Source organism: Rhinopithecus bieti, unplaced genomic scaffold (genome assembly GCF_001698545.2).
Source record: "Rhinopithecus bieti isolate Rb0 unplaced genomic scaffold, ASM169854v2 scaffold_5626, whole genome shotgun sequence".
NCBI classification, from domain to species: domain Eukaryota; kingdom Metazoa; phylum Chordata; class Mammalia; order Primates; family Cercopithecidae; genus Rhinopithecus; species Rhinopithecus bieti.
This window is the reverse complement of record NW_016805666.1, coordinates 3243647-3258165: the sequence shown is the minus strand read 5'-3', so window position 1 is coordinate 3258165 and position 14519 is coordinate 3243647. Positions and strand designations below refer to the sequence as shown.

Genomic DNA, 14519 nt, shown 5'->3' with positions numbered 1-14519 from the left:
ATTGACATATGATTCATCTATTATTCTACCTACATAAAATCACTTTGTTTTAAAATGATTTGAGTTAGCTTATGAAATATTTATAACCTCAAAAACCACACATATGTAAAGTTATGGGGGCGGGGGTGACGGGGTAATGAGGAGTGGTAGCTTAATGAGTGTAGAGTTTCAGGTTTGCAAGATGAAAAATTTACTGTGATCTGCTGCAAAAGAATGTAAATATATTTACCGCTATGAAACTGTACACTTAAAAACAGTTAATATGGTACATGGCATTAATATATGCTTTTACCATACCTATGGATTTCTAAGTAATTTCAAAACATATGTAGGTATATGAGGAAATTAATACTCGGTATAATCAACAATGGTAAGAAAATAAGACAAAATCAAGGATAGTATTTATTCGCAAACTGTATAATGTGAAGTTCTATACTTGTGCTAAAGCTCCATGCATTTATCTGTGAACTTCTAAACAGCCAGTGTCGGAGGATTTATATTTATTTATTTTTTATCCACAATAATAGCTTTGACTCTTGTTATACATCGCACATTCCAGGTTTTGAAAGAATGAAAGGGAAAGATAATACATACTGAGTCTTCCAAATAAATCGGCCTTTAGTGTGTCTGGTCTCTGATTATAATGCATTTGTTTGATTGCTTATTGCAAATACATTACAATGAACGATGTTGTGATGAGACCTAAATTTCTAGTGGAGTTTCAGTATGATTCTCTCACAAGACTACATAGCACTCGTTGATTTGACAGTTGATTAATGGATTCAACACGAATATTCTTTTAGGGCCTCCTCCGTGTCCCCATCAGTGCGCTAAAGGCCATTCGTAGCAGGTCGATCAACAAAATCCAATTCCTATGCTCAAATAGATCCCAGTAGAATCAAGAATGATTTTCTTTTCCTTTTATCACCTTTAACTTCATAGACAAAAGGATAATTATGGCATGGCTGTGACCCTAAGTTACAAATGATCAGTTTGCCTGCTGGGCTTTTGGGTTGAAATATCTGGTACCTGATGAATACTGATGCAGCAAGAATATGTTTATAGTATTCATGAAGCATGTGTGTAGGTGGGAGATAATAAAATGAAGCATTCTTATTTACCTTCCCTTGGTTAGTGTGAACCCATCAGACAGCTGTTGCTGGACCTCTCTTTCAGACATAAATTCACAAATTTGTGCCTTGCTGATTTGGGACTGATCATCAGGAAGTCATAAAAGCCCCAGTTTCTGAAAGGCAAGGAGAAGAAATTGAGACAAGAAAACAAAAGCCTACTGTGTTTATTTCAAAGGCTATGCAAAGTGATTTCTTTTGGGGGTGTAGCTTCTCGAAATAAAGTGTTTACCTATGGAACACAGCTCACAAAAGAGGGGCTAGAGACATTGATCAATCTCCCTTTTTGAAAATTAGCCATATTGAAAGTTAAAAGAAATGTAGAGATCTAGAGATCATTTACTTAGAAAAAAAAATCTCAGAAATCAGAATGACTTAAAAATAACAAGACTTTGTATCTTGGTTTCTTTTACGGAACACTTTCACAGACTTTATCTCATTGCAACATCTCAACTGTCGTGTGAGGTAGATGGCTAGAACAAGTGGTGTTGTTACCTCCATTTTATGCGTGAGGAAGCTAAGACTCAGACGGCTTAAGAAACAAACTTACAATCACACGATGAAATAACCATCAGACACCGTGGCCTGTAGTGGACCCACCTCTAACTCCCAAACCTGAATCCATCCGCTCAATTAAACAACATTAATTAAATGCCTGTGGTATGACTGGTGTTGAGACGGGATTCAGGAAAATAAAGGTAAATAAAACAAAGATCTCTCCTCTTTAGATTGCATCTTCAAAACCAGAATTTTTATATAGCTTACCAGTTACTAAATATTTTATATCCATTACCTATTTAGATAACTACTAAAAACCCTAGGAAATAGACAAGTTAGGTTAACTGCATTTCACACAGGAAGAGATAGTGGGAGACTCTGCATTAATCATTCAGTCAGATAGTGGTAGAGCCAGGATCTGATCTCAAATTAACCCATTTCCCTGACATTTATGACCACACTTTTGCTTTTGACTCTCAAAAAGAGTCATAATACATTTGTGCACATTCAAAAATGTCAGAGTCCTACCTATGCATGGTTTCCAGCACATGTCCCTCAGTGTCTCTTTCCTGGTCCAGTTAGCATGATAACATAAGCCCTGCAAATGCCAGCCACAAAGGAAGGCATGAGCTCATGGCGAGCATCCACATTTGGGCCAGGAGTCAAGAATGTTAACTCTGCTTATTTTGAAATCTGGGTCGTGCGCACAGTTTAAGCCTGTGGGGGTGGATGCACTGGTAAAATGCTTCTGTGGGATGGACATGATTCTCAGGGCATCTTTACAGGGGAATCCCCATGGGGTGACCCCTGAGTAGGTCTTGTTTACAGCAACATCTCTGTGTCAAGTTTCTACGAGGTAAATTTAAAGTGCTACCTTGGAAGAATAACCTCAGTCTGAAAATACAACTAACCTTCACTGTCTTTGGTTAGTTAGTACACTATTCTGTTGCTCTGCCACTGATTTATTTAATCCATCTGCATTCCTCTTCAGTTATCTCTTATATTATACTACTGGATAGAATAAATAATTTTCCCCATGGAACTGAATTACCATTAGTATTATTATAATAATTACAAAAAATATTTCCAAAGTAAAAAAAAAATCCTTCTTTTCCAGATCGAGACCCTGAATATACATAAATAGAGAGGGAAATGTGAGAAGAGAGAGAATAAATAGATATAGAGTGATAATATTTATATAGACATGTATGTATATATGCACATTTATGTGTATATATGTATATATTGCACATAATGTACATATTTACTTATACTCATATGTATATATTTGTCTCTCTCTATAAAATACACTATAGTGTAATATGTATCATAAATATGCATGTAAGTATCCATGTATGTATGCATGTATGTATGTCTGTGTGTAGATATGTATGCATATACAGAGAATATTTATTGGCCAAGTTTATTCTCTAGTTTTCTTACTAAAGTCTTCTATATAATCAAAGTAAAATTATTTTAAAACCAAAATAAATCATCTAATAGAAGAAGCAAAGCAATCTACACAGTGTATTTTCATGGTATGGAAAATGTAGGTTTTCCATATCACAAAGGCAAAGGAAAAGAAAGAAAATTCATAAGCTCTTAATTGTAATTATTTCTGAGTTATGGAGGGAAAATAATATTTTCTTCTTTATACTTTCCTATAGTTTTCAAATTTTGCATGGTGAATGGACATCATTTTTGTATTAACCCACAAGAAATAGCCATTACAAACACTTTCCCGGAGAAGTTTCAGTCATGGAATAAATGTACATGAAAAAAAGTGTCTTAGATGGTTCTACCCTATAAAAACTATACAGGTGAAAGTCATTGTCTTTCAAAGGTGTGCATAATAGATGAGTGAAAAATATTATGCCAAGATGAATGAAAGCTAAGAGGATGTGTCTCAATTTCCTGATGAACTGTCTTGTGGACAAAACCTCTGGTTCAAGAGAAAAAATGACCGTCATGAAAGATTTGTGGTGCAGAGTGTGGGAACCATGGAAATGTAAAGTTTAACTCTCATAATGTGGAATGCACAGTTGATGGCATCCTCATGCCTGCTCCTTGGATTCACTCTGCTGTCACATTTATTGAGGCCACACTTCTGGGCTGCTTCCAACCAAAGACTGAACCTGGTAGGGCTACAGACAAGGCCCATTCTGGCAGCATGTGGTACATCTTTGATGCATGATTTTGACTCAAGAATGCCTCATTAGCCTGGGCAAAAATTCCTTGAAATGGCTTTCAATCTGAAACTATTTCTGTTATATTCTCTTCTTTTCTCCTCTACCTTATGGCTGTCAGAGAGAGGATTGTTTTGTTTTGTTTTTAGAAGGAGTCTCGCTCTGTCGCCAGGCTGGAGTACAGTGGTGCAATGTCGCCTCACTGCAACCTCCGCCTCCTGGGTTCAAGCGATTCTCCTGCCTCAGCCTCCCAAGGAGCTGGGACTACAGGCACACACCACCATGCCCAGCTAATTTTTGTATTTTTAGTAGAGACAGGGTTTCACCATGTTGATCAGGTTGGTCTCGATCTCTTGACCTTGAGATCCACTGGCCTTGGCCTGCCAAAGTGCTGGGATTATAGGCGTGAGCCACCACGCCTGGCCAAGAGTTTTTATTACACTCTGAAGCATTCCCCTTCTTCCGCTCTTTTTTTCTTTTTCCTCCACAGGCATTCTCGCTAGTATATCTTTTGTACATCCAATTCCTTCTTTAGCTCTGCTTCTTTGAGTACACAAAATAACACAAGTGGCCCTGATAGAGGTTCAAGAATGGAGAAACGGGGGTTTTGGGACTGGCTCACTCCCTTATTAAGCAAATAGGATGGCTTCCTGAAGTATGTGGACTACGGACAGTTTGGGGCTGAAGGTGAAGGCATAATTGCTATACATTTTACTGAAGTTGATCTGGAAAAACATCCATTGGAGGGAGAGATGCTTATAGGTCCTCAGATTCAGGCTTTTGGCAGATACAGTGGGAACAGTGCCTACAGATATGGTAGCAACAGTGCCTACAAGGATAGCAGAGCTTTATAGTTACTGCTAAGTTGTACTGCTACCTTGAAGAGGGATATTAAAAAACTTAGGGCTCTTAGCAAGCAGTTAAAGGCTAAGTGTGAGAGCCAGTTGACATCTTTGGTGTCTTACACAAAGACAAGGCCCTCTTTGCAAAAACAAAGCTAAGCAGCCCACTTAAAACCTGGTAGTTAGAGTCACAGAGCTCTAGAGACATTTGAATGTTTAGCTAAGGCTGGTTGGAAACACCTGAGACCTGGAAATATAGATAGTGGCATGAAGTGGATACCCCTGATGAGTTGGTTTTGCAGACTCTCCTAAATCCTCAGAGATTATAGAGATGGACCATCCTTTCCTAGTAAGAGCTAGTGCTTCCCTCACACTGACAGATATCACAGAGGCATTACTTTATAAAGCAACAGATATCCCCCCTTGCGAATGCTTTACTTCCTTTTTTTACTGCCAGGTCCCAGATAGTGCTGATTTTCAGCAGAGCTCAGCCGAAGATGTACTGGTCATGACAAAGTAAAGCATGAATAATATACCAAAGAGTTGCCAGAATTAGCTAGCACGTATCAGCAGAAGCCATGGACATCCCTAATTGATTTTTGCAGGTACTTGATTGAGGGGACTACAAAATAAGTCCACATATGATAGAGTTTATTGACCTGGGGGCATTTTCTTATCACATGGGCTTTAACACCCTGTTAAGAACCACTGTGCATAGGGCAAGCTCACAGCTAGGGTGGCTTGAAAAAGTCTGGAAAAAGTGATGATCAATGCTAAATGAAGAGAAATTTCGCAGGTTTCCCTGCAAGATGGTAGATAAGAAATAAAGAGTCTGAGGGAAAAGGACATGGCTAGAATGGATATATAATATGAAGCAAGAAAATTCACCAGAAGACTATGTTAGATGAGGGAGCCAAGTAGACACTGGAAAGTCATCAGGATTCACTAAGGCCATCAGGAATTTGCTAGTTGGAAGGGTAGCAGGATCACTAAGAAGTTCAATCCCGGCTCTCCTCTGTATCTCAGGGCTGGGGGTAGGAGAGGTGGTCATAGACCTGGGACTGTTAATATCCATGTAAATGATGCCCCTCTACCCTCAAGAACAGAGACCAGGGGTGGCACTTACCTACCACATGCTAGGAAGCCATATTTACCATTATGACCAGCAAGGTCAGAGGCACAGCCAGGGGACTTGACCTGCAGGGAGTTCTGAAAATGATTGATAGAATATGGCATCCCTAGAGGAAGAATAAAGTGGCAGCCAATGAGAGTGCTGCTTAACAGCTAAGAAAAGGAAAGAATGGGTCAGTAGGAGGCCGAAGATGTTCATCCCAATACAAAGAAAGAGTTTCTCATTAGATTCTTTGACCTGAGCCCATTTTGAGATATAGAATTTTTTGACTGAAGAGGTAGCTGGGTTTCTCAGCGAAATAAATTTGTAAGTATATACTGTGACAATTCTGTTAGGCTTCTCTAAAGAGACTTATAGCCAGGCACTTCAGAAACATATACTGAACTCTGCTCTTAGAAGGGCCCCTCACTTGGTTTAGTGTTTTGCCATTACCATTTTGAAATTCTTTAAACAAAGGATCCCATGTTTTTATTTGTACTGGATGCTGCACATTGTGCAGCCTACTGCTGTTGACTTGAGTAACTGCATATTGGGTATAGACAGTTTGAGTTAACATTGCTATCCAGAGACCTTAAGAGTAATCATGGACCTGTGGAAGCTCACATGGTTAAATCATAAATAAATTTATTATTACAATCCAACTCGTAGTAAGTTTACTGTGTTTGAAGACCCACTTAGTTGTCACTTTTTCAGTCCACAAGAGTTTTGTTGGAAATGATATACTTGGCAGCCACAGTGATGCCCACATTGTGTCCTGGCCTTTGAAGTAAGAACTATCAGAGTCAGAAAGGCCAAGTGGAAACCTCTGTATCTGCCCTCTACTCACTATGCCACGGGAGTAAATAAAGGGTAATGTTACATTCTAGGAAGATGGTCGATGTTAATGCCACCATTAAACAGCCAAAGAATGTTGAACAGGGTTAAGTAGAGTATCCTTATATCTCTCTTTGTTGACTCAATATGACCCCCAAAAAACTCAGAAAAATTCTGGAGCATAGACTTTTGCAACCTCAATAATGTAATAGCCTGATTATAACTATTATGGGAGGGTGATATCTTTGCTAGAGCAGATTAAAAAGATCTCAGGTACAGGATAGGTAGCCATAGATTTGGATGAATATATTTTTGTTTATTCTTATGATGAAAGAGGATCAGAAACAGTTCACATTCATGTGGGATATACAACAATGCCCATTTATAGTTTTTCCTCAGGGCTGTGTTAACTGTTCTGCTCTGAAGACACCTGGGCTGTTTGGTCAACCCACAGAACATTGCACTGTATATGTTACATCAATAAGATCGTGCTGATCAGGCAGGGCAAACAACAGATGGCTAGTATACAGGAGGCCTTGAGAAGACATTTAATACATGCATTCCAGAGGGTGGGGGATAATCCCAATGAAGATTTAGACTCCTGACACTTCGGTGAAGTCTTTACAGATCCAATGGTCAGGAGTTTGCCAGAATATATATTTTGCAATCCCCTGCCACAAAGAAGGAAGCAGAAAGCCCGATAGTTATTTTTGTGTTCTGGAGGCAACATATTCTATACCTAATGCTCTGGTCTGTAATCTGAGTAACAGGGAACATTTCAGGTGTCTGATGGAAAAAGATGTAGCATGAAACTTATGCTAAGCCCCAGTGGAGACTCACAATGCAAGCTCTGATATTCAGGAATAGGACAATGCCATCTATAGCAGAGAAAATAATACTTTTTTTTGATTAAACAGCTCATGGAAGCAATGAAAATTTGACCATGAGACTCTACATGACCATATGCCTGGAGCTACACATCATGAGCTGGATTATTTCTGTTCTTCTAAGTCATAAAATCAGCCTCGCATAAGTCAACCAAAAGATGAAAATAATGTGCCCAGATTGAGTCCAAGCAGGACCAGAGCTTAGCTGCATGAGCAGTAACCCAAACATCCCTATTACCCACTGCAGTTATATGAGCAGTGTTTCCCTACTTTGCTTGTAAGACTAGATGAAGGAGGTAAAAAGGTCTGAAACTGCCCTCCAGCCAAAGACAACTGGCTCTATCTGTTGCATTCATTATTTGTTGTAGCAAGGAAGAATATACACCATGAGGATCCATGGAACATCTCAATAAGAGGGTGTTAGAAAGAACCTAGTATAGGATTTAGGTTCGTGTGAGCTTATTTTGGAGAGGATTCAAGGAATTAGGGCTTTGCTGTCTACTCAATGCTGTCAGAAAGTGGGACAATTCCATGACCGGATATCATAATAAATCTTATAAGGCAGGATGCAGGAAGTGAAGCTAGTTATAAGTAGGTAAATGAGCAGCAGTAATTCACATTACCTGGGATGAGAGGATGTTTGGATATTTTTGTGGTTTGAACAATGTTCTTTTTTTTTTTTTTTTTTTGTATTGTGTTTATAACTGATTACAGAATGCTCTTATTTTTGTCTTGATCCATGACACTCATGAAGAGAGTCTGTCTGATGCTGATTTCGTTAAGTAGTTTTATGTTCAGTAAGAAGACACCAAAATCTAACTGTGAGTTCTAGGCCAGCTTCAGCAATGCCAGGCTCAGCTAATAGTGCCAGATCAGGTCTTAACAGTCAGGGCCTGCTTTTCTCCTTCCCAAGGCCAGGCTTACTTTACAGATGGGTTAACTTGGTAAGTGGTTGAAGGCCAAAAATGACAGTGAAAGTCTTCAAGAACATCTGAGGATGGCACTGGAAGTCAACAGAGAAGAAATCTTCCTAAAGTGTGGAGTTGTGATTTAGGAGCTTGGACATCTACTTCATGAGGAAGAAGAAATGGCCTGAGGTAACAACATAAATTAAGAGATGCTTGAGTCATGACCAATGGCCTGCCTATCTTGTCAAGGGCCTAGAATAAAAGGAATGGGGAGATTGGAGACAAAGAGGTCTAGAGCAAATATATGGACATATGGGAGTGGAAACTGAGTATGAACATTTTGTATCACATGTTAACTTTCATTAGAACTCAGGAAAAAAGACCAAACACATAAAATTATGTTAATGGTGATGCATGCCAATAAAGAAATCTGAAAAGAAGCTGCAATTATAAATAATGAGAGGGAGAGGCGATAGTGATAAACCTATGTGACATTAAATAGTTGAGAAAGACCTTTCTGAAGAGGTGATCTGAAGGCTGATGTGAAAGGTGAGGGAAGAACATGCCAGGTGGATGGAGCAGCACATTTCTGAAGTCAGGTAGGGGAAGGCCAGGAATATTTAAGAGACTGAAGAAGACAGTGCACATGGGCTAAAGTGAGTGACAGGGAGATGGGACAAGAGTCTTACATATTCAGAAGCCAGGTTATACCAGGCCAGAAAGGGAGTTTAGGTTTTATTCTAAGAGTAACGGAAAACTTTTGAAATTACCCAGGGATGTGGTATGACCCAATTCATGTTTTAAAAATATTACTCTGGCCTGACTGTGGGACAAGAGTGGAACACGGAGATTTGTTAGGAAGCTACTACAATCATCCTGTGGATTAATAACAGTCCAAATTGAGCCAGGACCTCACCCTACTTTGTGAATGCATTCCATTGTCTATCCTTCAGTGGGAAGTAGCTGTGTAGGTGGATGGCACAGCCTTTCTTTTATAGCTGACTTTCCAGTGTCCAGTTCGGTTCCCAAAATACATGTGGTATGATATACATATAGTTCAGCAGGATAAGTGCTAGGTTAATATTCAGAGATTACCCCCATGCCACATTCTCTCAAATATCTGCCCCCACACCTTATATTTTGAAAGTAAATTTTTACAGTCAACTTCAGATTAAATGTACTCCACATGAGGCTCTGTCCGGTATCCAATATTGAAGTAAAGCAAGAGATACAAAGTAATGAAGGAAATTAAATATGTGTGTACACATATTACTGTATACATAGGATGTCTTACAAGGGAATGAATGCCAGAAGAAAAGAAAGAAAGAAGTTCCCACTTAGTCCTAGTAAGCCAGCAAAGTTGCCTGGGGTGCTGTCAATACAGTGCAGCTATATTAGTCCATTTTCATGCTGCCGATAAAGACATACCCAAGACTGGGTGATTTACAAAAGAAGGAGGTTTAATTGGATTTAGAATTCCATATGATTGGCGGGGTCTCAGAAGCATGGCAGGAGGCAAAAAGCACTTCTTACATGGCAGCAGCAAAAGAAAAATGAGGAAGAAGCAAAAGCAGAAACCCTTGATAAATCCATCAGATCTCATGAGACTTATTCACTATCAAGAGAAGAGCACAGAAAAGACTGGTTCCCATGATTCAGTAACCTCCCCCTGGGTCCCTCCCACAACATGTGGGAATTCTGAGAGATACAATTCAAGTTGAGATTTGAATGGAGACACAGCCAAACCATATCATTCTGCCCCAGACCCTCCAAATCTCATGTCCTCACATTTTAAAGCCAATCATACCTTCCCAAGAGTCCTACAAAGTCTTAACTCATTTCAGCACTAAGCAAAAAGTCCACAGTCCAAAGTCTCATTTGAGACAAGGCAAGCCCCTTCTGTCTATGAGGCCTGTAGAATCAGAAAGAAGCTAGTTATTTCCTAGATGCAATGAGAGTAAGGTATTGAGAAAATACAGCTGTTCCAAATAGGAGACAATTTGCCAAAACAAAGGGGTTACAGAGCCCATGCAAGTCCCAAATCCAGCAGGGCAGTCAAATTTTAAAGCTCCAAAATGATCTCCTTTGACTCCAGGTCTTACATCCAGGTCACGCTGATGCAAGAGATGGATTCCCATGGTCTTGGGCAGCTCTGCCCCTGTAGTTTTGCAGGGTATAGTCTCCCTCCCAGCTGCTTTCATGAGTGTCTGCCATTTTTCCAGGTGCACGGTGCAAGCTGTCAGTAGATCTAACATTCTGCTGTCTGGATCATTGTGGCCCTCTTCTAACAGCTCCACTAGACAGTACCCTAGTAAGGATTCTGTGTGGGGGCTCTGACCCCAAATTTCCCTTCTGCACTGCCCTAGCCGAGGTTCTCCATGAGGGCCCTGCTCCTGCAGCAAACTTCTTTCTGGGCATCCAGGCATTTTCATATATCTTCTGAACTCTAGGTGGAGGTTCCCAAACCTCAGTTCTTGACTTCTGTGCACCTACAGGCTCAACACCACATGGAAGCTGCCTAGACTTGGGGTTCCATCCTCTGAAGCCACAGCCGCAGGTGTGTGTTGGCCCCTTTCAGCCATGGCTGAAGCAGCTGGGACAGAAGGCACCAAGTCCTTAGGCTGCACACAGCACAGGGACCCTGGGCCCAGGCCAGGAAACCACTTTTTCCTCCTGGAAACCACTTTTTCCTCCTGTGATGGGGGAGCTGCCATAAAGGTCTCTGACATGGCCTGGAGACATTACCCCTTTGCTCTTGGGGATTAACATTAGGTTCCTTGCTACTTAAGCAAATTTCAGCAGCCGGCTTGAATTTCTCCCCAGAAAATGAGTTTATTTTCTATCACATAGTCAGGAAGCAAATTTTTCAAAGTTGTATGCTCCATTTGCCTTATAAAACGGAGTGCCTTTAACAGAACCCAAGTCACCTCTTGAATGTTTGCTGCTTAGAAATTTCTTCTGCCAAATACCCTAAATTGTCTTTCTCAAGTTCAAAGTTCCACAAATGTCTACGTCGGGGCAAAATGTCACCAGTCTCTTTGCTAAAACTCTTTTGCTGAAGAGTCACCTTTATTCCAGTTCCCAACAAGTTCCTCATTTCCATCTGCAACCACCTCAGTGTGGACCTTATGTCTATATTGCTATCAGGATTTTGGGCAAAACCATTCAACAAGTCTCTAGGAAGTTCCAAACTTTCCCACATTTTCCTGTCTTCTTCTGAGCCCTCCAAATTGTTCCAACCTCCGCCTATTACCCAGTTCTAAAGTCACTTCCACATTTTTGAATATGTTTTCAGCAGTGGCCCACTCTATGGTACTAATTTACTGTATTAGTCCATTTTCATGCCGCTGATAAAGACATACTCAAGACTGGGCAATTTACAAATAAAGGAGGTTTAATTGAACTTACAGTTCCACATGGTTGGGAAGGCCTCTGAATCATGGTGGGAGGTGAAAGGCACTTCTTACATGGCAGTGGCAAGAAAAAAATGAGAAAGAAGCAAAAATGGAAACCCTTGATAAAGCCATCAGATTTTATGAAACTTATTCACTATCATGAGAATGGTACAAGAAAGACCAGTCTCCATGATTCAGTAACCTCCCTCTAGGTCCTTCCCACAACATGTGGGAATTCTGAGAGATACAACTCAAGTTGAGATTTGAATGGTGACACAGCCAAACTATATCAGTAGCACTTCCCAAAGGAACACAGTCCTCAAGAGAATTTCTGAACCCTGGATGCAATCCATTAGGCAAGAAAAAGAAATAAAGCACATCCATATAGGAAGAGAAGAAGGCAAATGATCTTTGATTGCAGTTGACTTGATTCTATATCTAGAAAATCCTATATTCTCAGCCCAAAAGCTCCTCCAGCTGATAAACAACTTCAGCAAAGTCTCAGGATACAAAATCAATGTACAAAAATCACTCATATTCCTATACACCACCAATAACCAAACCGAGAGCCAAATCAGAAAGGCAATCCCATTCACAATTGCCACACAAAAAAAATAATAATAATATATAGGAATACAGCTACCAGGGAGGTGAAAGATTTCTACAATGAGAATTACAAAACACTGCTCAAAGAAATCAGAGATGACAGAAACAAATGGAAAACCATCCCATGGTCATATATAGGAAGAATCAATATCATTAAAATAGCTATACTGCCTAAAACAACTTAAATATACAATGCTATTCCTATCAAACTGGAATGACATTCTTCATCAAAGTGGAAAAAACTATTTTAAAATTCAAACAAGAGCCCAAATAGCTAAGTCAACTCTAAGAAAAAGAACAAAGCTGGAGGCATCACATTACCTGACTTCAAACTATACTACAAGGTTATAGCAACCAAAACAGCATGGTACAAAAACAGACACATAGACCAATGGAACAAAATAGAGGGCTCAGCAATAAGGCCTCACATCTACGACCATCTGATCTTTCATAAAGCTGACAAAAATAAGCAATGGGGAAAAGACGACCTACTTAAAAAAATGGTGCTGGGATAACTGGCTAGCTATATGCAAAAGATTGCAGCTGAACTCCTTTCTTACACCATATACAAAAACCAACTCAAGATGGATTAAAGTCTGCAATGTAAAACTCAAAACCATAAAAACCCTGGAAGACAACCAAGGTAATACCATCCTGTACATAGGAACAAACAAAGGTTTCATGACAAAGACACCAAAAGCAATTCCAACAAAACCAAAAATTGACAAATGAGATCTAATTAAACTATCTAAACTATCTAATTAAACTATCAACAGAATAGAAAAGAAACTATCAACAGAGATGATATGGCTTGGCTGTGTCCCCACCCAAATCTCATCTTATATTCCCACATGTTATGGGAGGGATTGGGTTGGAGGTAAGTGAATCATGGGGGCAGGTCTTTCCCATGCTGTTCTTGTGACAGCAAATAAGTCTCAGGAGATCTGACAGTGCTATAAGGGGGAGTTTCCCTGCACAAGTACTCTCTTTTGCCTGCTGCCATCCACGTAAGATGTTACTTGCTCCTCCTTGCCTTCTGCCATGATGGTGAGGCCTCCCCAGCCATGTGGAACAGTAAGTCCATTAAACTTCTTTTTCTTCACAACCTAGGGTATGTCTTTATCAGCAGCATGAAAATGGATTAATACAGTCAGTTGATACCAGTAGAGTGGGGAACTGCTGAAAAGATTTCTGAAAATGTGGAAGTAACTTTGGAACTGGGCAACAGGGAGAAGTTGGAACAGTTTGGAGGGCTCAGAAGAAGACAGAAAAATGTGGGAAAGTTTGGAACTTCCTAGAGACTTGGTGAATGGCTTTGCACAAAATGCTGATAACGACATGGACAATAAGGTCCACGTTGAGGTGGTCTCAGTTGGAAATGAGGAACTTGTTTTGAACTGAAGCAAAGGTGACTCTTGTTACATTTTAGTAAGGAGACTGGCAGAATTTTGCCCGTGCCCTAGAGATTTATGGAGCTTTGAACTTGAGAGAGATGATTTAGGGTATCTGGCAGAAGAAATTTCTAAGCAGCAAAGCATTCAAGAGGTGGCTTGGGTTCTGTTAAAGACATTCAGTTTTATAAGAAAGCAGAGAAAATTTTTGCAAACTATGCATCTGACAAAAGTCTAATATCCAACATCTATAAGAAACTTAAAAAAATTTACAAAAGAAAACAAACAATCCCATTAAAAAGTGGGCAAATTGCATCAACAGACACTTCTCAAAAGTAGACATACATGCAGTTAACAAGCATGTGAAAAAAAACTCAGTATCACTGATCATGAGCGAAATGCAAATCAAATTTGCAATCAGATACCATCTCACACCAGTCAGAATGGCTATGACTAAAAAGTCAGAAAATAACAAATGCTAGTGAGGTTGTGGAGAAAAGGGAACACATACACTGTTTGTGGGAGTGTAAATTAGTTCCACGTTCATGGAAAGCAGTATAGTGATTCCTCAAAGAGCTAAAAGCAGAACTACCATTCTACCCAGGAATCTCATTACTGGGTATATACTAAGAGGAATATAAATCATTCTACTATAAAGACACATATGCAAACATTCATTGCAGCACTATTCACAATAGCAAAGACATGGAATCAACCTAAATGCCCATCGA

At 39.8% G+C, this 14519-nt stretch overlaps 1 long non-coding RNA gene across 1 annotated transcript in view; it reads right to left on the bottom strand.

The window, feature by feature from the left end:
• The window catches only part of LOC108530441 (uncharacterized), a 122901-nt gene that overhangs the window by 2963 nt on the left and 105419 nt on the right, over positions 1-14519 (bottom strand). Inside the window, exon 3 of the long non-coding RNA XR_001885829.1 lies at positions 1122-1246. This is a non-coding gene — a long non-coding RNA (uncharacterized LOC108530441). The remainder of the gene's footprint in view (positions 1-1121; positions 1247-14519) is intronic.